At 44.4% G+C, this 23,769-nt stretch overlaps 1 protein-coding gene and 1 long non-coding RNA gene across 3 annotated transcripts in view; one reads left to right on the top strand and one right to left on the bottom strand.

The window, feature by feature from the left end:
- The window catches only part of LOC107997153 (zinc finger protein 37), a 202,813-nt gene that overhangs the window by 143,102 nt on the left and 35,942 nt on the right, over positions 1–23,769 (bottom strand). The window lies entirely within an intron of this gene.
- On the top strand, positions 18,755–23,420 carry LOC133667149 (uncharacterized). The gene is made up of 2 exons (XR_009832327.1): positions 18,755–19,250; positions 21,945–23,420. It is a non-coding gene; the product is annotated as an uncharacterized LOC133667149 (long non-coding RNA).

Below are 23,769 nucleotides of genomic sequence, written 5' to 3'. Positions count from 1 at the left end.
AAACTTTTGATCTTGGCGTACAGCTTAATGCGAAGTTTTCTCTTCTGTCAATTTCACTTCGACGTTGTTACAGAGCTTATATTTTGAAAATTTGAACGCCGATTTCAAGTGATATTTTGCCAACGAAAAAAAAAATTGTTTCGTACATATTTTATTCTACTGTTATATATACGAATTTTTATTAACATTCGAGTGTTCGGTTTTCGGATAAATTTTCTTGCAAGATCTTTCTCTCATAACCTAAAAATTCGAATCGCTTCGAAATCTCGACAAAATCTTGATAAAATCTTGCGAAATAATCGTCTTAAATCGTTTTAATTATATCGAGAAGTCTCAAATTAGTGTTTCGCAACAGTGTTTGATTTAGAAGGCGATTTTTATCATGTGTTTATAGAGACGGTAAATAAATATAAACGAAATTCAATGCGTCGGTGGTATTCAAAATACTGACTTTTGTGTTCTTCTAAGACAAATGACAATCGAACGACTGCTCTAAATAAAAAAAAAAATATTTAAGAATAATTTTCTGGATTTTTGAAATCGTTTTGAATTTCTTACAATGGATATATATATATACATATTTTTTTTTGAAATCAAAGTGATCAAAAAGACGATAAGACGGTCGTTGAAACTATCGATTCAACAAACTTGCAAGACCCATCGAGACTTTTTTAAGGCCACGGGTCGTATTCGAAAAGCGATTCGAGACGGCTCGTTTTTCGTGCACACTTGGAAGCATTCGTACGTTCACCAAGAAGGAAGTTTTCATTGTAGCGCTTGCGCGTGACTTCGAGTTGCTTCTGTCCAAGGGAAGACGAGACAGCAAGCTGACGGGACAGCCGGTCCACTTAAAATCGATACCGAGCTGCAGCCGTCTCCGTCGCGTGCAATTCCCATGCAAATGAATTGCACCGACACCGACGTTACGTGAACCTTGGCTGGGATTGATTTTTCCAAAGGTTTCCAAAAGGTTCTGCGACCTAGCCAACGAAGATGCTCGTTGATCCCGACGAAACGGGATCTCCGATCCATTAAATTACCCATTTTTCACTTTCCACGTATCGTTTTCTTCCAAAATTCATCTGGAATGACGGATTTAAAGATCTCTCGATCTTAACAAAGAATCAATTCTTTCGATCAGAATCTTCTAATCTCGAATTTCCTTCTATCCTTGCTCCTTGAAACGGACGCGTGTTTCTAACATTTTATTCGCGCTTCAAAAGCCAAATTCATTAACACGATCCCTCTCGTTCAATGCCAGCTCTGGCGTTTGGAGAAGTAAACGGATCGAATCAAAATATAAATAGCTCTAATTTTCGTCATTTCAGATAGGTGAAATCGAATGATGGGGAGAGGGGATCAAAATCATACGCTTCCCTGTAAAAAATGTCAGGAATGAAAAAGGGAGAGGGGGGGGGAAGTTAGGCGAAACAAAAGTATTCTTAATTTACCGTGAAAACGTATCTTTATGCTGTATCGGACGACTCGCAAAGTATTATACATTTTGCTGGAAAGAGAGTTTATCCTCGTTACTGTTCCGAGTGACGATTACACGCGCAACCACGGTTGTGCTAATTATCCGGACCGTGATGGATCATTTCCGTGCGGAAGGTATGCGGCCAAACAATACTTAGTTATTTCCATTAAGGGAGCGGTGCAGAGATCGTAACACCGAGGTGCAACGATAATTAATCATCGCGCCAGTTCAAGGTTCGTTTAAGATGTGACGAGCGTTTCGAGGGACGAGAAGAAGAAGTGCGAAAGGAGTCGAGTCGGAAAACTTTCAATACGCGGGGAAAATATGGAATGTACAAGTTTTTCATTAAGCAAGACGTTTCAGAGTAGGAATGAAATTTGAAATACGTAATTGATTATTCTGCTTCGATCGTGTACGTTCAACAGTTTATTCACTTTTTTAAAATTGGATTTTTTTTTTTTAAGTAACGGGAAGAGAGTAACGTTCCTTGATCTGTAATGAGAATTTCAAAAAATATATTCAATGATAAAAATTTTCAGCGTGTAACTTAAAGCATAAAATGTATTTTTGTATATTCATTAGATCTCAGAAATTATCTATACAATCATTCACTTGCGTTATAAATTCGCACGCAGTCCTCGACAATTCCTCCACTTCCGTTCGCAAATCGAGGAAAAGGGGAAAGAAATTCTCGACCCGTGTCTTTGATGAGAATTTAAAAATATTCACAATAGATTTATATAAAACCTTCACTTTTAATCTTTCAATGCCTTTGATAAAATTTTCTCATTTTTTTCACAACGTAGGAATAAATTTTAATAAAAAAGAAAGTTTGTATCATGTTTTAAATGCCAATATTAGAACCTAGAATAAAGAAACCTCGTCTTGGATCTCGTAGATTTTCCACTTCCGTTTGCAAATCGAAGAAAAGAAATATGAAAAAATCTTTCGCTTTCAATGCCTTCGATGATAAAATTTTTAGTATAAAATATATTTTCGTACATTTTCATTAAACATCTGCCCTTTAAAATTTTTTCAAATATACCATCTAAATCCAAGAAAAAAATTTGTCAACCAACTATCTTTAAAATCTATTTTTGTACACTTTCATTAAAATTCTTCGATTTCTTTAAAATTTGTAATTTGAAAAAAGAACGAAACCTCGTCTTCTAGATTTCTTTTGGACCGAAAACTAAAAACTTCACTTTTAATCTTTCAATGTCTTTGATAAAATTTTCTCATTTTTTCGCAATATAGGATCTAAATTGATCTCCTTCTCTAAATTTTTTTCCTTCTCAAATTTTAATAAAAAAGAAAGTTCGTATCACGTTTTAAATGCCAATACTAAGAAACCTCGTCTTAGATCTCGTAGATTTTCCACTTCCGTTTGCAAATCGAAGAAAAGAAATATAAAAAATCTTTCAATGCCTTCGATGATAAAATTTTCAGTATAAAATATATTTTCATTAAACATCTTCCCTTTAAAATTTTTTCAAATATACCATTTAAATCCAAGAAAAAAATTTGTAATTTGAAAAAAAATACGAAACCTCATCCTAGATCCCATAAAAAATGTTTCACTCTTCAACGATAAAACTTTCAGCGTACAACCAACCATCTTTAAACCATCTTTAAAATCTATTTTTCTACACTTTCATTAAAATTTGTAATTTGAAAAAAGAACCTCTCCTTCTACATCTCTCCACTCTTTTAATCTTTCAACGCCTTTGATAAAATTTCACAACTAACCATCTTCAAAATCTCCATTTCCCTACGTTTCCGCTAAAGATCTTGCTGAAAATTTTTCCAAAACACGCCGTCCGAAGGCAAAACCTCCTCTTATAAATCCCGTTCCTCCGATAATTCCCCCACCTCCGTTTCGAGAGGAGGTGCGCTAAAATTTTTCTCTCTAAAGGGAGAAGAGGGGACAACTCGTACGCGCGAACGTATTACCAGGCGCGGATCGGGTTGTACGCTAATGAAACGTAGTAGAAATATCTCGGTCGTTTAATTAGAAGCAATAAACGGGGGGAAGTTCAATTGTCTGGTGTGTTCGTAAGGGTAAGGTTACCCGTACATGGCCGAGCCGTATCGCCGCTTCCCTCGCAACCGCTTCTTCCACAGCTATCCGACCAGCTCTCCGCAAGGGAGAAGTATATACATACATACATACATACATACATATATATATATATATACACACCGCTCGCCGCTTTTCCTAAGACTGCCTTACCCCCTTCACCCGTTCTCTTATACTCCAAACCACCCTCCTCCGCCGCCTCCCCCGTTTCTATCTCTTTAAGCTCGCCTCCGCCAACGGTGCACGCGCGACCTGGCTTCAGAGGGGTCCACCGCGCGCGAACCTTCTTCCCTCTTGTATAATTCCAACAGGATACTTCCAATATTTAATGCTCCTCCGCTCCTCTTCGAAGCTGCGGGGGAGAGGGCGGCCGACAAACGGCGTGGAACGGTGCCTACGTGTCGGTGCGGCGCGCGATAAGTACGTGCCACCGCGATTAAGATTTCACGAGGGCCGACCGAGATCCTGGAAAGTGTCGTTCATCCGATATGCACAAACAACCGTGTGACGGGACTTGGTTACACCTTTCCCCACCCCTCGGGAGGAAGTTTGTCGCCCCGACGCGTAATAGGACACTGCCAACCGACCGCAAACCGTCGTCCTCCGCCGCCTTAAAAAACGCCTTTGCACGAGGTGAACACGCTCTGGAGATCTTCCCTTCTCCATTGTGTATATATATGTATAGTTGACGTGGAAGAACGAATTCTGAGTCTTCAAGATTTTTTCTTCGCGTTGCAAGCTGCTTTCGTATTCTCGATGTAATTGTTTCGAGCTTCTTCGCTTTTCAAACTCGAAATCTTCGAAATTCTTAAGGGGCGATAGATTAATTTTCCAAGCGAACTAAATATTCCAAAGGGAGTAAAGAAACTCCGACAGAGAGAGGGAAGGCGTGTGTGTTTGCGTCTCTCGCGAGCTAGAGAAGCGGAGAGGGAGCTAGAGAAGTGCCCTAGATCACCGGACGTCTAGCAGCGGAGCTGTGAGTGCAGATAAGGACCGCCACGGCGACGGCCAAGATGGACGGCCGACCGGTCTCAGCACTAGCCTCGGCTTTCTACTCGGCTACCACGTCGCTACCGGGCGAGGATCTCCTCTGCCTGCTGTCCCCTTACCCCCACAAGCTTCCTGGGGATCCTTATTTATACGCCGTCGGCCCAGACTAACGCCCATTGTCCCATTTCACCCCCGGGGTAATCTGCCGGACGCAAATCTAAGGCCCTGATCCTGCGGGCTACCGCGAAAATCTATGACGCCTTTAATTTACACGCACCTCGACGACCCGCTACACCCCCTCCCACATCCTCGTCGTCGTCGTCGTCACCGAACTCGTGCTCATCCTCCTAACGCTAACCCCGTTACAGCGCTTTCTTCGCCTCCGCTCTTCGAAACCGCGTTTAATTAATTCGCTGGCTATTCCTTCTCTGGAAATATCCCGCTGGAGTATTTCGTAAAATATTTTCGCAACAATTGGGGGATTACTATATAGCAAAATGAAAATGTGTATCGTTAGAAGAGGAGGTATTTTAAGCTGATTCTCCCTCCGATTGGCGGAAAATATTTCGTTTTCTCTGAAAAATTTCCAAGTCAGGAATATCGAGGGTTTCGGAGTAATGGTTCGCTTTGGAGGAAGCGCGCTTGCCCCCCCGCCTGCCCCTCGGAATCGAAGGAGAGGGCAAATATTAACGTCGTGCGCGATAATTGCGAAGTAGATTGTGGTGGGAAGGGCAGGATTTCGCAGCGCGATCGGACAAACCCGGGGTCCTCGTGCCCGATAACATCTCGTCCTCTCCATAAATATGTCGCGGCGAGCTTAACCCCCTCGCCTATCTGCCGGATCCGAGGCGGGGAGGGGGGAGCATTAACGTCAAACCGAGACGGGAATTATGGCTCCCCCGTCAGTTCTCAATGAATCGAACGTTTTCGGTAGGAGATCCAACTTTGCTCCACCGATTCGAGCCTAACCGCGCCTATCTACCTCCCTCCTCCTCCTTCTTTCCCTCTCCACTCGATGCATTTCGACAACTATTTTTCTAACGCAAGCTACCGAATTCGAGTTATTTCGGCGAGGGCTTTTTCCTAAGTTAAACTTTAATTTTTCGTTGAAAAGAAGACGGAGAGAAGAGATGAAAATAAGATAATTGTTTCGTTCCAGCCCCGGAGGATCTTTCTTACGGATCTTTAGGATCTCCCCCCATTGTAGATGATACAAATAACGCAATCAGTATGCGGAAAGTTCATGCATATTTCAGAGGGGGAGGGGTGGCCGGTGCTAAGAAGGGTTTATGACGGGGGTTGATCCGAGGATCCCCGTCAAACCGCACCACCCGGTCTCAATATCGAGTTAAGCGGGGGCCTGGGCGAACGACGAGCGGCCAGGGAGGGGGAGAGACAAGCGTTCTCGTACCTCTTAACTCCTGCAAACTCATTACAATAAATCAAGCTTTGTTCTTCGAGCGAACAATGTTTGGTTAGATTCCGCCCAATCCTTTGCCACCCTCTCTTCGATCGTCCCCTTCTTCCTCTCCCTCTCACCCCCACCTTCCCCTTGTATTAACGATTTTAACGCGTTCTTCGAGCCAGAGAGTCCGACTGCCAGAGCGTCGGCGGATGTGGAAAATCCGCGCTGAACCCGGAAGTGGAAGGATAAGTCCGCCCAGTCCGTCGACGTTGACTAATGACGGCCAGATAGGGGGAGGGAAGGAGGGACGTTAGAGGCAGAGGGGTCGGAGGAAATATAACACGGGGGGGTGCCAGACAGCGGCGCCCTGGAACAGAAAATTCGCCCAAGTTCACGCGACCTGTTGCACCCCCTAGCTCACCGTTTAACCTATAACCTGCCCGCCAAACATGGGTTTAACCTCGCCTTATCGCGTTATCGAGCCGCTCTCGGACCGCCTTCGTCGCCCTCTCCTCGCGATTCTTTCCGTCTCTCGCCTCCGTCGCCGCGAGATCGTGAAATTAGCCTACATTTCGCTTCCCTTCCCCCGAGTCCGACGATCGAAATCGTAGGAGATAAACGCGAGAGGAGGACGATGCAGCGATCCTCCTCCTCCTCCTCGACGCGTTCAATCGAGATCCTTTTTTCAGCAAAGACGGATCTAAGAACACAAGGACGGGCACGCCTTCTACGTGCTCCTCCTTATTGGCCGCTCCTTCCTCCGAGCTATTCCTCCAAATTCGCTCCGCCAATTATCCCGACGCTGTTTTCCAGAAAAGCTCCAGCTGGAAATTTATCGAATCTCCCCTCCGTGATCGCCTCGGAGGGAGCAACGGTTCGGTTCCTTTCGAACCGAATAACACGGGAGCGTCTCTTTTTTAGAGCGAACCCGGCTCGGCCGAGTTGAGTTGATGAATATTCATGTAGCTATATAATAACATTTTTGAGCCACTGTTTAGCTAATCCTCCGGACTCATTTATCGTCGGCGGCAAGGACAGCGATAATTCTTGAAAACGTTCCCAACGCCGTTGCTATTATTATCATGCGAATAAATACCCTGGGATTAAGCAAGACGCGGGGGGAGGGGCGGAAATGTTCGCGAGCGGAAACAAACGCTGCGTCCACTTCTCCCCCCCCCTTTCTTTTTTCTCGCGGCCGATCGCGTGCTTTCGATTCTGGACTCGAACTCGCGGCCAACAAATTGTACGTAACCTGGGGAAATTTGAGAAGCTAAAGAGTAAAGTGAATAAATACGATAAATTTTGTATCGTTACTTGGTATCTTTCGCGTGGAATCCGCCTTAATCGCTGTTGAAGAATTTGATGGAAGATGAGACATGCTTTGGAACAAGAAAATCTGATAATTATAAATTCGTATAAAGATCGATTAAATGTAAGCAACAAGGATTGAAAATTCTCGTTCAACGATATAATATATTCCGCGATGAATATTCAAAATGAAAAAGTGTAAATTCACCTTAATGCCGGCGTATCTGAGAACATAACCTCTTTGAATTCCTTTTTCGTCGTGCGTACACGGATATAACTGTTATAAACTATTATGGATGGGATAAGCGTACCAGTAATAGCGTCTAATCATCCACGAGGAGAACGATATTCTCTCGTTTAAAGCTTCGTTTTCGAATGAAAAAACTGATCGAATTATATTGAAACAAGTTACTCCATAACTAAACAAAAACCGTAGAATAATATAACGCGAAAAATAATACCATCCATTTGATCATAACTTTCAATCTAAAAAGAAGTCTCGTTGTTACAGGAGGTTACTCGAAATATTTTCATTTTCGAAACCACGATTAACCTTAACTCGAATACAAAAAATTCGTAAATTACATCACGAAGTCAGATCCTATCCCAGCTTTACACAGATTCGGATCGTTTCGAGAAATAGACGAACGATACTAGCTTTGTTAATCAGAATTATCATTAAAACTCGATCGAAAGGAGAGAAGTAACTCTCTTCCTCTCAGATTCTCGCCAATTCTTGGCAAGAGGCTCCCCCTTCTCTGCGCCAAAATCGCAAACCTTCGCCTCGAGTTAATCCGCGTCCACAGATTTCGGTAATGGGAGGGCGCATCGAAAAGTCGGCCGTGGCGGTAAACTCCGTTTCCATCTTCCCGAACGACTCTTTCTCCTCTCGTCCGAGCTTTTTGGCACAACCTACATATACACATATATATATATATATATACATAGGTATAGGACTGGAAACAAAGGGCACGTCTCTTCGTTTAATGTTGCCGCAGTCTCGGAGAGATTATTATAATCTCGGTTTACGTAGCGTCTCTCTAACCAAGCCGGTTAATTTGAGAAGAGAAACTTCTTGCGATTCTGTTTCCTCCCTTTATCTAGCTGAATATATTTTATTCTTCCAAACTCTGGTTCAACGAGGGTAGAACACGACCTATTGATGGAATTGGTGGAAAATTTATGGAAATAGGGAAGAAATTAAATGAATTTCGAGTATCTTCAAAGAAGATGCGGAAGAAGAAATATGGATCGTAATTCTACGAAATTCGCTGTTAAATAATAACGTATATATAAAGTAAATAAATCGGTGAATCATTTCCAGATATAATCTTGAGATTTCTCTTCTAGACATTCCATCATTATCTTAAACAAATATTTGTAGATTACTCGGGATGGCCTTCGAACTGAATATTTTAATTTTAGAACACATTTCACTTCTAAAATTTACCACATGAAAGATATAGAGGAGTACTAGAACGGGTTTCTATACAATTTCTTGATTCGTTTTCTAGAAGGAATTGAAAAATCTTTAATTTTACAACGTATCTCAACTCCACGAATAATTTTCGGAACTAATCACTCTCATCTTCGAGCATCTTCAAAATATTTCGAACGAGATGGAGGAACGCGGGTTAAAACGATTTTAGATATCGTCCTTTCGTGTTTGTTCTTCGTCGGTCGCTCTACTCGGAAGCTCGATACGTCGCGCAACACGTTGCAGCCGTCTCCTCTGCGCGACGGAAAGTTGTTCGAGCCGAGTTTAAGCTGGCGTCGCGCGGGACGACGCGGCAACGAGAGCGGAGCGAGTCACGCGACCAAGTGATATGTGTCAGGCCCACAATACTCGAGCGCGACTCCGCTAAGTAAATGTTATTTCCGCCGGTGCATAATTGTGACTGGGTCGAGAAACGAGAAACGAGAAACGTGACGTAAACATTCGGGCGGTGTTAGATTCGGGAGAGAGATCCACTTAGTGGATGGCTGTGGAGTGGAAAGTGTTAAGGTTCCTCGAAAAACTGATGGATTCTTCTTGAACGAGATTTCGTTGGAGTCGAACCGAAAGTTGGAAAAAGTAACCAAGTTAAAAATAAACTCGTTAAGTTTGTTCGTAGTATCGTATGTTTCTTGGATATTATAATTATCGTTGTGTTTATTCTAAATTATAATTGATCTTTCCTGATTTTCAAACAATTCGATACAGAGAATTATATTTAAAAGGAGTAAAGGTCTGATGATACGTTATTGGTATAATATTGTACCAAAGTATTGAATAATTTACGTAGAAAAGATTATAAATAAAACACGCAGCCAAGAAATGATTTCAAAAGATACGTGATCCGGTGTGATTTTTGTGGATGAACGAGAAAAAGTTATGTGAAGATGGCATACGTTTTTTCTAAATGAAATATTAAAATTTTAAAAGAAAATTGAAATTCGTAGAATTTATTAAAGACGAGGAACGTATGAAGCGATTTTCTAGTTACAATATCTCGTGAATCAATTGATTGTGTCTTCTTCGAAACCAACTCTCTCTTCGTACAGAAATTTCCAATAATTTGTATATATTGTTTATACCCATCTGTACATTATACTTATTCGCATCAAACGTGAAAAAAGAAAAGAATAAAAGATTCTAATCTATCGAATAAATACGTCTGCCCTTTCGTTTCTAAAAACGAATCCGAGGAATTTCTTCTAATTACGATAATCAACTTCGACCGATAATATATAAAACTCGAATCAAGCGTCATCTTCCGATTCCTTCTTCTAACAAAAAAAAAAAAAAAAAAACAAACCATTATCTTCCGCACTAAGCTCTAACAAAAACTGGCGACCGAACGAGTCGAACGTCCTTCTTCTTCTTTATCGATCGAACGCACCAATTACTGATTTCCACCGCATCGCAGTAGTATCGCGTTCATCCGCTATTTCCATCGTCACCGAAAAATCGATACCGTTTGAGAATCATCACCGAGACGACCAATCACACGCAACTTCTCCTCTTCCCCCTCCCCCCCTCTCGCTCCCCTCTCCTCCCCATCACGAAAAAGAAGCGAGAAACAAACGAGCTCCGGCAGGGAATTCGTTCCAATTATCCGCGTATCCGACCGTCGAACGTTGTCCCCGATCCAACGTTGTCCCGCGTTGCAGGCACCGCGGGCAGGCACCGCGACGAGGCGAGCTGCGAACACAAACGGCAGGCGGCATTAATCGCTTTTCATTTGTCTGGCTAATTTCAAGGCGGGGAAGGAGGGGAGGAGAAGGAGAGAGGGAGTGGAAGGATCGGGGACGTAAAGGAAGGAGGAGAGGAGAGGCGGCCTGTTTAGAGGGACGCAAGCGTAGAGTAGTAGGTAATCATCCGTAGATGAAAGAGCTGTCGGAGTCGGTCGAGGCGAACGAAAAGGGAGGCAAAGAAGAGAAGCAGGGCGAACGAAACAGAGAACTCCGCACTCCTCCTCCTCTCTTTGGCTCTCTCGGCGTGTTTCTTCTCCTCCCCCTCTCCTCGACATCCATTCCCTTCGTTTCATCCTCTCCCTCGAACGGAGGGCCCCGCGGGCTCTCCTCCCCCTCTCCCCCGTTTCCAAACCCCCTCGCGCCACCTTCTTACCTTACGTTCGGATCTTACGTCGTCTCCCTTACCTTTCAATTAACCGACCGGATCAATCGCGAGGTAACGTTAACGTTTCCTCGAGAGAAATATAAACGCGTCTCTCTTTCTCTCTCTCTCTCTCTCTCGCGATAATTAATCGTCAAACTTGGTTAACTCGTCGTCGTCGTCTCCCTCTCCCCCTTCTCTTCTTCTCGGTCGCATGGCAGGCAAGGGCAGTTAGTTATTGGCAGTCTAATCGAATTTTTTTTTCCTCCTCCCCCTCCCCGGAGGAGCAGAGGAATCGGTCATCGGAAGGGAGGAGACACAGAAGGAAACGCAGAGGGGGCAGGGAGAGAGTTTTTTTTCCCTCTTCCTTTTCTTTCTTCCTACTTTTTTTTTCCTTTTTTTCCTTTTTTTTGTTCCGCCGCCGCCTCGTGACATCAAAGAGAGCTCTCGACGCGCCCCCCCCCCTCCCCCTACTATCCGTTACATCCGTATCCGATTTTTCGAAACGAGCGCGTTTCGATATACGATACCGTCTATTAATAAGAGGGGAGAGGGTAGGGGGTTGGGATGGGGGTCGGCCATGAAATAAAGAAGAGGAGATGAGCGAACGAGATGAACGGTAACGTGTACAGCATGGCCGTAGGGATGGTGGCGGTTGGGATAAACGTTATAATCGGCCGGTTGACAACCGCACGCGATCCGATTCTACCCTCCCTCCTCCTTCTTCTTGCCTCTCCATCGATAATAATAAAACCGTGTCGTTGTCGTTGCGCGGCGTTTATTCGTTGGGGGGGAAAAAGGAAAGGAAAGGAACAAACACGTTTCGTTTCGTTTCGTTTTTTCAAGGAAATTATAGAGGAGGAGGAGGAGACGTGTTAGACCAACCGGTGTTTAGACTGGCAACGTCTAGCCGTGCGCCACTCTAATTATTCAACGATGCACGGCTTAAGGGAAAGGTAGTCCGCGCGGCAAGGTAGCTGCTAATAATGACCGTCCGGCTTGCGGTTAACGTAGCTGCACCAGCTACGCGGTACTCGAGGGGCTCGTGGTAATCTCTCTCTGCCGAGGGAGAGAAGTCGAGGGTGACAGTGCTCCTCCTAAACACGCGCAGAGCTCTCCCCTCCTCCTTTGCCGCCAACGTGGAAACGCCGACTTCAAACGGAATCATCAAAGGTTCATCGGCTAAGAGTAATATAATTCCTTGCTTCCTTGTACGGGAGAAGATATATATATATATATATATCCATTGTTCGGTCTCGAATCGTTAGACGAATCCAATTTATCATTTCGTGTAATTATTCGATCCGTGGAGAAAAGTTAAAATTAATAAATACGTTTCTACTGGAAAGATTAAATTTTCGAAAATTCGTGGAAAAGAGGGGAGCTCGTATTATTATTAGACAAATGTTTATCGATCTAGGGTTAATGCGTGATACGAGTTGATGCTGAGGCGAAGAGGCGATCGCATGTCTCGTAAAATATCGGCGTAGGAGAGAGGAGGATCACGAGCGAGCAATAACATTTCCAGCAAGGGGGAGGGAGGGGGGAAAGATTGGCGGAGCGGGACACACGGGTCGCGCACGGCAGACGAACGGACGCGATATGGAAACAACGGATATTGAGTTCATCTTGTCTTTATCCTAGAAATTCTCTCCCTTTCTCTCTTCTCTTCTGTACGCGCATACACACACACACGTGCATACGCGCGCGCGCGCACCTCCCTTTCGTTTCGCTTCTCCTTCAACGGAGAGTCCAAGCACGATGCGACCCACCGCAACTCCGACATTCGTGGTTCGCGAAGATGGCAGCAGTGGCTCGTCCAGAAAATCTATCCTTTCTTCGAGAATATCTGCCTCGTTCCCGAAAAGATCGTCGAGAAAAGAAAAACGTATTTATATTTTTTTGAAACGAAATCGATCGATCGTTAGAGAGATTGGAAAAAAGCGATCGAGAAAAAACCAATAATGTATAATTCTTGCGAGGAAGAAACAAGAAGACAAATCGAGTCGAGCGATTTTTCTTTCTTTCTTTCTTTCTTTCTTTCTTTCTCCCTCCCCGTTCTGTGAAACACAGAGAAAATGAAAACCTTTTTCTCGACCACGGCCTACGAACGTGTACGTGCAGCGGGAGAAGGAAGAGAAAGGGGAGGAGGAGGAGGAGACTTAACGGTTTGCACGAGCGATATCCACTCGCATCGATGGTTATATATCGACAGGTATGGAACAGGCGCGCAATGGGGAAAGGAAAAGTACACGAGTCGTCGAATTGTATTCTCGCGGCTCCTGGTTCGCGGACGATTTAACATGGGGCCGATAACGACCGGGATAAATCAGCGCCCGTCCGAACGAGGCGCGGCCCGAAATCAATAATAATGGGCAGGAGCCATTAGTAAAATTAATAAATTATGCCTCACATTATGTGCGCATTGTGAGTCGCGCGCGCTAGCACGTCGGGGTAATACGTCGTAAATCATATTAGTGAATAATCCGCATCACCATAACCAGCCGCGCGAGCAACGAGAACCGTTTCGCGCGAAGGCAAAAGTCGAGCGCCCTCGATCCCACCCTCGCACCCCTCCCCCCTCCGTGTCCCGTCGCATTTTCGTCCAATGATTTGTCGATCTTTCCGCGATTTCTATATCCGATTACCAGCGCCCCCTGCAGCGGCGCAATACGTGCGCCTAACGCTCGTCCATCCATCGCTGGAGAAATAAAAACCGAAATTGAAATTGGAAAGAAAGGATCGATCGATCGATTCACGTTAGATCATTATCCATCGACGAGCATCCAACGATAGTTTCCTATTAGCTGAACATTTGCTAGGAACGAGATTCCCGGCCTCGCCTCCGCCACCACCCCCACCACCACCGCCACCGCCGCCGGTTTGTGTCTCTTGGCCGTTTAACGCGGCGTAGTAGCGCGGCATGGAGCGCTACGCCGCACCCGTGGGCGATATCGTATAAATGTGTCGTTAATTACTTACCCCGCGGCCGCGACACCACCACCCTTCTCTTCCACACCGGTATTTCTCCCTCCCCCAACCACCTCCACTACCACCGTCCGCCACCGCCGCCGCCTCCTCCTCCTCCACCATCACCCTTCCGTTCCACGGACCCGTCACCTCTACCTCGACCTGCCTTCCGACTCCTCTTCTGCTCTCCTCCCTCCCTTTTCCCACCTTCGACTCGCCCCTCTCGCTTTCTCGCTTTGTTCCCGGCCCCCCTCCATCTCTTTCGCCAACGGTCTTCTCCCCCTTTCTCCACCGATTTGACCGTTTTCCTATCTTCTTTCCGCCATCGGCTCGCCTTCTCTACCTCCGCAGCCTCTCATCCTCGCCCTCGTTCTCGTTCTCGTCCTTGTCCTCATCCTCCGCCACGTTATGGCACCGCGTGTTAAGGAAACTAATGTTTATTTGAAAAACTAATTGAACGGGACTCTCGCGTCTACAGCCGGCAATTAAACGAGATTACTGCAGTAGCGCTCGAGCCCCCGTGGGGGATTAGATAGCACAGTAAGATATGGAACGCGTAATGTTTAACTACGGCTGCCGGCAGCCCTCTCTGAAGCGCCCGCCAATAATTAATTGTTAGCTCGATACCGCCGCCGCGAAAACCGGCCGATATCAAAAAACCGGGATACCGCCGTCGTCCGCGCGCCGTGTGCCCCCCTCGCGAATGGTCCGGCCATTTCCATTCCCCGTTCTTCTATTTATTTCCCTCTGTCTCTCTCTCTCCGTCTAATCCTTGTATCGAAACTTCTTCGTTTCCTCAACGTCGTGATCTCGCCTAATCTCGCCAAGATGAAACTCTATGCCCCGTTTTCGTACACTCTAGGAAATAAGGACTTTTTTCTGGGGACGCGAGCCTCTTCCTTTTATGCCTCTCGAGTAATCGACAGTCGATAAGTAGTAACAGTTTGTTGGGAGAGGGAGAGAAAGTCGAACCGAAGAGAATATTAACTGTCTTGTGATTAAATGGAGATACACGATGGTAGGTGAGATGAATTCAAGATTGGAATTTTTAAGAACTTTTTAAGTCACTTGTGAGAAAATAATAATCTGCTATATATTAGAATAATATGGAGAATGTTATTCTGAGTATATGTTAAGGAGCATTCGATGAGTAAAAAATTTTTCTATTATTATCGAAATATTCGAAACGATCGAATTCACATTTTTTCATTTTTTCCAGATTTTTCTCTTTTAAAATAATCGCTGTACAGCACGTTTAATCTGTCGAGTTGACATTTTGATCGATAGAAATAAACTCATTGATTCCTTCTTCCGGTATTTTACTCCGAATAATATCCGAATAACGTCATTTATCGAACAAAATATTTCGAAGATCTAACGAATTATTATTACAGACGATGCAGTCCGAGCATCAATATTCGCAGATAAGCGTACGTTCAAAAAATCACTTCTGTAAAACATGTCTCAACTTGTTAATAGCGCCCTCTTAAAAGTCACTAGTCATCTTCATATAACTTTCAGTGTACAATTATACGAAACCAACTTATATTCTTAACTCCGATTGGTTAAATTCGAACGAGTCTGACCAAGAAAGGATGAAACTACTTCGAAGCGATACGCGTTTGACTAGCTCGTCCGACTATACGCATGCTTGCATCACTTAATAACGTTACATCGTCCAGTCTTTTCACCGACTCGATCATTCGCTTTAAATAAAACGATACAAATATTCGAAACGAATATTCGCGCAATCTCATAAATACACATACTTGTGTATATATATATATATGCATTTCCTTCGATTGTTGGCAGATATATCAGAAACATTAGACGTGGTCAATACATTGATACTAATTCTTCGAAATTTTTCCCTTTTTACGAACCTAATTTTTCACCCCTGATATACCTTCCGTTCCACCCACGTTATTATTAATAGCCCGTATTTATTTTTTCCATTTTCCGCACGCGGTTTGGATGCACTTTCTCTCGTTTATATATATATATATAATAAGAAAAAATGAATCCACTACAACCAGTACGGTCTCGTTACCGAATTCGCCGCAACTTCGCGTTACACGTAATACAAATGTCATTCCGATCATCGATGAAACTCGACTTAATAAACGAATCGATTCGATCGAATCTTTGTCTCGCGAGTTTCCTCAAACGTAAGAATCGATCTCTTTCCTATATTCCCTCCCTTGCAAAGTTCTACTCTGAAGCCGAATTTCCAGACGATCGACGAGGGAAGGGAAACTGTCGCCGCGCCGCGATATTTCAAGCGCGAAGCAACGAACCGGCATCTAACCGGCGCGGCAACGATCGCGATAACAAATGGAATCCGCTCATTGGCCAGCGATTTATAATCCCTCTCGCGCCACACCAAGGGAACCAAGCGCACGTGGTCGCGAGCGTGCCAGCTATCCGGTCGTCGGCCAAACTGGCCGTTCAACGAACGAACAAACGAACAAACGAACAGCCGAACAAGCAACGCCTGTCCTCTCTCGTTCTCGCCCCTCCCCTCCTCCTCCCATTGTCCCCGCACCGATCCACGGGAGGAGGGCGCGCGTGTACATGGAGACGACGCTTCCGCCAACATTCGACGTTACATTCCACATTAACCAAATTATGATTTAAGGTCGCGTATTGTCGCCGCGTGCCGATTGTTCACATCCAAATAGTCCTTGAACAGGGAGAGGCACGGTTATAAATTATAATATAATGCGGCCAAATTGCCGCGTCGATCCGCGATCACCAGATTATCAAACCAGCTTTTCGAAAGCATCCGTTCCGGAAAATTTTTAATTGTTAGAATAGGTACGACAGTCTGGATCGACGGAGAACAACGAACGAATAAACTAAATGTTATCAATTCCGTGGAAGAGGATACGCTCCTTGGAGAAAGGTAAATAACAAAAGGGAACGATGGATAAAACTCGATCGAGTGCGGCCGCGGAGAGGGAAAGGTGGGAAAAAGCGAAGAGAAAAGGGAGAGTGAATGAGGGTGGGTGGGTGAGGGGGATAGAAACAGGCAGGCGGTCGTTAGATGGGTAGCGCGCGAAAGGTGGTCGGTGGAGAAGGAGGAGGTGGAGGAGGAGGAGGAGGAGGTGGAAGGGCGGCGGTAGAAGGGTAGCCATAAAAGTTTATGCTCTCCATATGTTGTAATATAGTCGGTAGCAAGCGGCAGGGTGCGGGGGGAGATCGGTAAAATATGCGGGCAATAAGTATGGATTGTTATTAACACGGGGCGCGCGGTGTCCGCCGCGTTTCTGAATCCATTACCTCCGCATGGCGGCTGAAATACCGGCCGATATATCCGACCTGGTGTGTACATCGCCGCACCAATGGCGAGGGAAAGAGTAGAGGCGGCATGAGCGCTAGATAGCGAATGCGAGAATGAGAATGAGAATGGGGGAGGGAGAGAGAGAGAGAGAGAGATTCGGAGAGCGTATGAATGGATTAGCAGGCGCGGTGCGGCTAAAATTACGATCGGATTTCACGTGCCCCGTACACCCAGGGCCAGACGTATACGTATGCACGCTCTCCTAGCCGCGTGCATACCAACCCGCTATTCACTTTCCGTCACGCCAAGAAAATGCCAACCCGCGACCCTCCGTCACCCAATTTCGCCGCGATCCTTTCTTCAACGAGAAAGATATATATACATATGTGTGTGTGTGTGTATTATTAGGGGTTACAGTTTCTTTTAAAACTTTGGCCTATAGCTACACGGGTGTAGGGACTCGCAACACCTTTCCAGACTCTTAAAATGGAAAGACAAATAATGGTGGTGGAACGAGCACGGCAGACGACTGATGGGTCTGGCATGGCTCTAACTAGACGCAATCAAGCGAGGAGCTTGGAGTTTGCGGCTGGTTACGAGAAGAGAGAGAGAGAGAGGGAGAGGGAGAGGGAGAAAGGGAGGAATGAAGACTAACAGCGTGTCGCTCGGAGGCTAACCAGAAGTAATGCTACCTCGGATCAATCTCCCTCCCCCACTCCTATCCAGAATCCAAGCCGCGACCGAGGACGAGATAGAGAGCGAAACTCTATCGCCGGACCCAACAACATCGACATCCACGTCAATCTTATTATCGCGCGTCGCGATAATTCTCTTCTTCTACGATTTTTTTCCACGCGAAACAAATGGATAAATTTCTTTCTGCGTGATCGTTGCGTGTACGAATCTCGGGTGAAAAATTTTTGAGAATTTATTCGAGTCTCGGCTCTTTTTGTTACGGAGGCTACGAAGATATTTTCTGATTCGCAGGAATGATTCCAAACTTTTGCAAAAGGTGAGAATTCGTTTGGAGGCGAATGATTTCGCAACTCTGAAAGTTTCCGTGCAATTTGCGAGAAAAGAACACGAAGGGAGCTGGTTTTAGAAAAAAAAGAAAAAAAAAGAAAAAATCGAAATGGATTCGAGCTAATGAAATTAAATCGATAATAATTTCCTCCACCAACTATGACGATACGCATAATTTTTCGAGAACACGAGATGAATTGGAATCGAGGAAAAGAAAAATCTCTCTTCTCGGCGAAGAAAGTAAATAATAATAATGAGCGAAAGATATATAACTCGCGCATTCGCGGTGTACAAACGGTGTGTACACAGATACGGGAGAGGCGTCGTTTAAAGGCTGGACGAAAGTGGCGCAAAGGTGGGCGAGAGAATCGCGCGACGCGACCGAATCGCTGCGGTATTTATCGCTATCCGAAATACATTCATTTTCATTTCGAACATTACGTGCGAGTAGCGGAGAAGGGTGGCGGAGGAGGAGGAGGAGGAGGAGGATGGCGATCGAAGGGGAACGAAAAGTGGTAGGGGAGTGGTGCGGGAGCGCGAGAGGGGGGGCAGGAGCGAAGGGAAGCATCAGCAGCACCGCCAGCAGCCAGGGTATTACCAAGAGCCAATGATATAGTGACTATTACCGTCACTACATACTCGTGCGCGGAGTGATGGCGGGTGACTGCGTGCTTCGATAGCGCTAAGCCTCGGGGCAGTAAAATACATTGGTCCGGTGGCTGTGATCCGGCCGTATCAATGCTGCCGCTTGCCCGTTATGCACGCGGACTCGCCACCGTCACACTCCCTCCCCTCGCCCCCCACCACTTATGCGAGGATCCACCACGAGAGGGACCCATCACGACCCATCACGGCGCGCTGCGAAACCTTTCCGTTGACAACCGCTCTTAATCTTGGTCGACCGCCTAACTCGTCACCCACTCAGTTTTTCTCCTTGCAAGCGTCGTTGCTGCTGCCCTCTGCCCCCTTTCGCTTCAACACTCGTGCATAGAAGGTGTATAAAAGGTGTAGACTCGCTGTTGAAAAAGTGACCGGTTAAAAATTTCCAATAAAGTTTACCATTCGTATACGGTTGCTACGATTGTTACCACGCTTCGAAATAATATATTATTATACGTAAGTAACTTTAATTTCGTAACTATTAAATTTTGTCCATCATTGGTGCTAATGTTTTCGTAGGTTATGTTCGATTCTCTCCTTGCAAATATTCGTAGCTAGTAATTCCATAAACTTCTTCTTTCTTCCAAATGTTCATTCTTGCGGATTTAATTATTTATGAAACGTGTATATTTATTTTAGTTAGCTTTCGCTTGAATATATACGAATGTAATCGTCCTTCGATTCCAATGCAAAATTTTACCAGAACAATCGATCGTTCGTTGATCGATTCGGATTACGAAACTCCGTATAAAGAGAATTCGTTTGCTACGCGTTTTTCGTTTTCTCTCGCGATAATTCGGATATATATTCGATTTTCACCGAAATGCGAAATATCACGAGTGATCGGTTCCGGTTAAGGTGCGAACCGCTCTTGGGTGAGAAACTTGGGTAATTTCCGAATAAGCGGCTCGTCTCTTGGGAATGCGATGGGTGGGAAGAAGGGCGTCTTTCGCGGCCATGGACTTGGCAACTCGTTAAATATGCATATTCCGTGAGGAGGGCAAGTGCCGGTGCCGGAGCTAAACCGAGGGAGAACCGAGAGAAGAGGGGATTTCCATCGGACAGTCTTCCTCAATTATCCCACGGTTGACGATCTAATCGCGCGTACCGCACCATCGCGGCTGAAACGAAAGCTTTGGAAAACCTTTGAAGCCGGTCCACCTTTGCCTTAATACCGTCGCCTTAACGCCACTCGGAGTGTTTCATCCATTTTCCACCACCCGTTCCTTCCTTCCTTCCTTCTTTCCTTCTTTCCTTCCTTCCTTTCTCGACAAAAGATGTTAATTTTCCAAATAATAGAAGCTCTCGACTTTATGGATTATGTTTTTTATGGATCGGTGTTAGAAGGGAGGAAACGCTCTTCGAATAATCTTTGAATATTCGCGAGACACATCGATCGGTCTTCCATTCGGGAAGAGTCCCCGATTTTCCACGATGCAATTCCGGCTGGAATCCTCGGCGCGATTCCGTCTCATTGTTCGCCGATAACGTTCGTTGAAGAGAACCAACATTCGGTTATGCCAAATGTTCCGTGTTGGCAAACTATTCGTTAGTATCCGTTAGCGTGGAGATCCGAGTATAAGAGAAAGGTGGAAGAATATTTTTCGAAGGAAAAAGGCATATTACGAAGAATTATTCGTTCTCGATTTTCTTTTCTTCGCGCAACTGAACGAAAGAAAGTGAAGGTAAAGAAAATTTTTCGATTTTGAATTTTCAAGAAAGTGTGAATGGGATGATCTCATCCAACGAATACGTATATATAAAAGAGAGGAAATAAGAGAGAAGATGAATTCTTTTACGAATCATAGATCATCGAATGATACGTTCCCGATTTCCTTTCAACGAATCGAATACAAAAGAACAGAAATAAGAAAAGAAAAAGGAAAAGTAAAGAAAATTTTTAGAATTTTAAACAAAATGCGAATGATTTGTTAATTAGATCGAATGTTCTCTATTTCTTCTCTTCGTCCAACGAAAAAAAAAAAAAAAAACAAAAAAGTGAAAGTAAAGAAAAATTTTTAATAATGATCCCTTTCTTCGTTCAACGAAGAATCGAATACAAAAGAACACGAAATAAGAAAAAGAAAATGAATTCGTTCGTAAAGAAAGAATTTTTCTCGATCGATATTAAATTTTTAACGTGCTTCGTTCGTAGAGATCGATTCCCCTTCCTCCATCCGTTCTTCGATACGAACGTCACGTATAATACGAAGGAGAGAAAGTAACGAGTTCCTTCGTAAAGAAAAATGTTTTAATCGATTTCGAATTTTCGACCCTCGCAATCGTCGTACGAGATCGTCGAGCATGATAAAGAGTGGCGATCCACGTGTAATCCCCGTGGATCCGTTATTCGCTGGCAATAAACAGTTTTCCGTTAATAGGACCGAGGTGGACCGAGTAGACCGAGTGGACCGAGAGGATCGAGTGAACACCGGGTGGACAGGGTAGATTGGGTGGGCCGGGTGGTGGGGGGCGGCGGGTCGTGCGGTGGAACGGGTGGCGAGTGCTGCGAGTCTCGTACATTCGTAGAACCGCCGGTAAAATAGTAACAGCAGATGGTACAACAGGGAGGAGGTGAGCCGGAGCGAGGGTGGCATGCATAGAGGAGAAACACAGGGAGAAGGGGTCACGCTGCAAGGGTTGCTGGTTGGCTACAGCCTCGCTACGGAGGCGAAGCAAGTTGTATCTCACAGATCTGTCGCGTGATTAAGCTTATTAAACGCTTAACTCATCTTACTCTCTCTCCTCTTTCTCTTCCGTTTCATCTCCTCCCTCCCTCTCTTTCTCTCTCTCTCTCTCTTTCCAACTTGTTTTTCTCGCGATTCGCACTTTTCTATATAGAAAAAAATAAATAAATAAATAAATAAATAGTTCATACGAACAACTCTTAAACGCTCTGCGTTTATTTTATCATTTCTTATCTCGTAATCTCAATTAGGAATCTTTATACCCCTGCGTGTGACTTGTCATGTACATGCGATAATTTCAAATATACATTCTTATTTATAGAACTATATATTTAATCCTTGCCGCGTAACACACGAGGATCGTTACAGTATAGTATAATAATTAAAACAAACTATCGATTATTTTAATCCCGATTTAGAGATGTCGCATTAAATTTTCTTAGATTTTTATTTTACTCGGTAGGAAAACAGGACTGCTCTAAAGAAGGTTTAACACATTTCGTACGATTGGTTACGAACGTGAACAAGTGGCAAGCATGTCGTCCAGCCAACCTGTCCACGGATGATGAAACGATAAACGGCGAACGACGGATGACAAACGAGAAAGAACGAAGGACGAAGGACGGTGATGGGTTACGAACGAATCGCAGCGTGCCCGATTGTCTCACCGCGGTAACGGTGACTACAGATTAAACTGTGGATTTTGCGAACCGCAATGCTTGTTGCGAAATTAATCCACGCAGTTCGTTATTACGACAGTTACATCGGTGGTACGTGTAATCTGACCGTGCTTTTGTTGCTGAGCACATCGAAACCACCGAACAATTCTTCTTTGTTAATGGCGTCTGTTTACGATATAAAACTGTTTGTCCGCGATAATGGCCGTCGCAATGCGCACCAATAATTATTTCGAATTACGAAATCGCGAAATGGGCTTTTACACGGAGTTACGAACTGCAATCATTCTCGCGCGTATAAACGTCGATCGAACCGCATTGCGATTGTTTCGCGAGAGAGCGAATGCGATTCGTCGCGTTCTAGCCAACCGCTATCGGGGGGAGGGGGGGAAAAAAAAGAAAAAAATCATATCACAGCGATATATCTTACCGCACGATTCTTTATACATCCTTCCAGATCGAAAAGGATAGGTTATACAGACTTGAACGGATAACTTTCTTATCCGTCGTATTGATTCAATTTTCTTTTTCATATATATTTAAATTATGCCAAGTGTACACCGTCATTTATATAGGTTAGGTTGAGTTAACATATCAATTACTTTTTCTTACACACACACACACACGTTTAAAATTATGTGTATATCCAATATGTGTTATACGGCACGCTGTCATTCGTAGATATAGGTTAAGTTAAGTTAAGTTAGGTTAGGTTATATACACGTGTTAATTACACGTATGCTATCATCATTTATATGAGTTAGGTTAGGTTAGTCTATCAATATTTCTTATATACACGTTTGAATTACGCATATTTCTAAATACACGATCATTTGTAGATATAGGTTAAATTAATTATCGTACGATGATCGCCTGTCGTACGAATTCGATCGCTTTTTCTTGTATCCAAATATGCATCCGAATTACATTATCAGTTGTCAACGTTGTGTCAACGATGGTCGTTCATCAGCATATATACAATGTTAAATATATAATGTGAAATTTCTATATTCAATACGTGTGTGTATGTGTATGTTTTTTTTTTTAAACGAACGCGTGAGAAATCACCGCGCTTAACCCCGATCCGATCTCCGAAATGTTGGATTCTTACCGACAATATCAAAATTTTACGCGGTATACAGCACCGATTAGTCGTGCCGCTACTCGATAAAATAATTTATCGAATATATTTCAATTTCACGCGTATTATGCCGCCCCGAAAGAGTAATTCAATGGAAAATATAAATATTCATTTGCGGGGATTTAAAGCGAACGGATGTTCTCTCTCTCTTTCTCTCTCTCTCTGGCCCCCCTCCCTCTCGCCCCTCTCGTACACTTACCCGTTCCCCTCTCGCTCACTCACTTCCATCGAATCCATATCCCTCCTTTTCTGCCTCCCCCCCTCCCCCCGCCCCTCCCTGTTTTCACCCCGCCTACTCAACGAACCGATGATTTATACCGGCAAAATAATAATTTAATTTCACCGCAGTTGGGCACGATACAAAATTGCACGACAAAAATAATAAATAAATTTTGTGCCGACCGGTCATGTCGATTTCAGCTCGCTACGTTGGCCACCCCTTATCCACCTACCTCCCCCTCCCCCTCGCA

Source organism: Apis cerana, linkage group LG13, assembly GCF_029169275.1.
Source record: "Apis cerana isolate GH-2021 linkage group LG13, AcerK_1.0, whole genome shotgun sequence".
NCBI lineage: Eukaryota > Metazoa > Arthropoda > Insecta > Hymenoptera > Apidae > Apis > Apis cerana.
This window is presented reverse-complemented; position numbering and strand designations above follow the sequence as displayed.